The 2,500-nt window shown below is 37.0% G+C and overlaps 1 protein-coding gene across 1 annotated transcript in view; it reads right to left on the reverse strand.

Moving 5' to 3' along the window:
• Positions 1-2,450: 2,450 nt before the first annotated feature.
• LOC138047249 (replication factor C subunit 2-like) overlaps positions 2,451-2,500 on the reverse strand; it is a 17,820-nt gene continuing 17,770 nt past the window's right edge. Inside the window, exon 11 of the mRNA XM_068894012.1 lies at positions 2,451-2,500. This exon is cut by the window's right edge and continues 160 nt beyond it. The gene's annotated coding sequence lies outside the window, so the exon portion shown is untranslated.

Below are 2,500 nucleotides of genomic sequence, written 5' to 3' on the forward strand. Positions count from 1 at the left end.
CACTCACAAGCCTCGAGGGTGTTTGATACCGGCGGTGAGCCGCGATCCAACAATTAGTTTTCCATTCGTCGTCGTCGAAAGGCAGATATTCCACAATCCGCCGGCACGAAAATCGCTGTGTCGGCGCAAAGGCTAGAATTTCTTTCTTTCGCACTTGATCTGTGATTCTGATTACAATTCGTTTCGACTCAATATTCAAAAGCGCCTCAGCAAAACTTTGCCCGTCACCTCAAAATTTTACAAAGGAGATAAGATGGAAAATAAAAGAACGAATCACTAAACGACAAGTTGGCATGGAGGAGTTTGCCCTGGGGTGAGAAAGGTATTTTTTTATATCAGTCGAACTCGAATAGAGCGGCTGTGTTTTTATAGCAAAAATAACATTGCTTTCAAATTTAAACCTGTCAAATGCGACAAAAAATTCACGTTTTCTAAATATGGCTCTGAAAACAAGCCGGGAAACTGGAATAACATTTTAAGAAATCTTTTTCCTTCTTAAATGGAAACTTTTACCTCAGTCGCGGGTTAACTACGGCTTTTTAACTTGATCACCTCATTTTTAAACCATTTGTTCCACAAAGAAAATAAATCCTCAAATGATAGCTAAAAAAGAGACAATCGAAAAGAAAGTTGTTGAAATAGACGGTAAGTACGCACGAAAGAAAACTTAAGAGTCTTTTATTCATTTTAAACTTGCATTTTAGCTGAAGGGTATTCAGGAATTGCGAACGGAAAAACAAAACCATAATTATCCGGTTATTGAACGATCAAAAACGAGTTATTAAGACTGAGTATAAATAAAAGCCTTCGCATTTTAAACTCTTCTTTAGTACGGAAACAGAAATTTATGCTTAGCACACAACTTCATATGCTAATTGATAAAACTGAATATAAAATAAAGGACGTAAATGGTGCTTTATTAAGTGACTCTTTTAAAATTTGGTTTAAATAATTTACTGTCGATATTGGGTTTCACAAGACCCCATGCATTTCACCCTTTCCAAGTTAACGTCAGTTCTATAGGGTCCTCACCAAATCCATCCGGTCTTCATTTTGTAAAATGATATCCTTATTCCGGCTTTTTCTGCGTTTAATAATGCCAGCAAGCAAAAATTGAAAAAGAAATAGCTGAAATAGCAACAACTTTACGTTTCCGCTCTCGAGGATAACGGATCTCAATAGGAATCTGGTTTGATTTTGAAGATTTCGTGAAAGTGGAGAGTACAAGTGGAGCTTATCTCGAAATAAAAACATCCTCGCATTAAAGAAGAACCATTAAACAGCACAAAAGCCACAGCACACCTTACAGCTCGGGCAAAAGGGTTTCAACATTTGCTTCGACATTCGTTCGATTTTGTTGATTTACAGCGATGATGTTGAAACTTGTTGAATCGAACTTGAATCGACGATGAAACCGTTTGCCCACTGCCCCAGCAGTCAACATCGTTCAACAAAATCGACCGGATATTGAAGCAAATGTTGAAGCGCCCTTTTCTATCCCGATTTCATCATGAATTAATACCAATGAATTTCATTTAATCAACAGTATGTTCTCATGCCTCTTTTTTGATACCACATTTCAAAGGGCACAGATAAAACTAAGCAGTGAACCTTCGTGAAACCTTGCTTTTCAAGTGACGTTTGAAAGTGTTTTGATAACATTGCCATTACTGGGGAATACGAGATATAACCGGAATACCACCTGTCTGTAATCGGTCAGAAAGTGTCACGTGACATAATATATTCCAATATTGTGATTGTCATAATTGTCCGGTACAGGTAACACTGAAATAAAAACCTATTATGACCAAACGATCAATTTCTTCCCATTTTGTATATGGACGTTAAATCTTTGCTAAATTTCTGATGCCTGATAAAATCAGAAAAAGGAAGACAGGCGTCCCTAATTTGACGCTGCGTTTAACGTCGAATGCGTTTTTTTGGTCGGTCAGTCGGAGTTAAAAAAGAAAAAAAAAGGCAATTAAAAAAAAAACAGTTTCGAGCTGCAGAAGGAGTCAAGTAGCAGAGGACAAAAACACGTTGAGAGTTAGTGTTAACATATTTTCCTCTCACGCAGACAGCCGAGTTTACTCTGGGGTTGACGTTGAAACTGAATATCTGTACTCGAAAATCCAACCAAGTTTTAAAAATGTTTCACTATGCCATTACCTTTTTAAAACTAAATCACATAGGTCGGTAAGAAGAGGGTAAACGGAGAAAAAAAAGGCAAGACCTTTAATTAAGTAAAAGAAAAATGGTGAACAAGGAGTGTCACTGAAAAAGATAAGGTTGACAGAAAAGCCTTCGGAATGACTTCAAGACTTGTCACTAAATTAAATCGTTGTGAAGGCCGTTTTACCTTCAATTTCTAGTAGAAAATAAGACAATTACCGTGCGCCAATACATTTTGCTCGTATAAAGCGCGTTGAAAACGTAAGGCAACGCAAGACTTCGATAAGAATCAAACACACAACTGCGTAATGTTTAATGTTTGTTTTTA

This window comes from Montipora capricornis, chromosome 4, assembly GCF_036669925.1.
Source record: "Montipora capricornis isolate CH-2021 chromosome 4, ASM3666992v2, whole genome shotgun sequence".
NCBI classification, from domain to species: Eukaryota; Metazoa; Cnidaria; class Anthozoa; order Scleractinia; family Acroporidae; genus Montipora; species Montipora capricornis.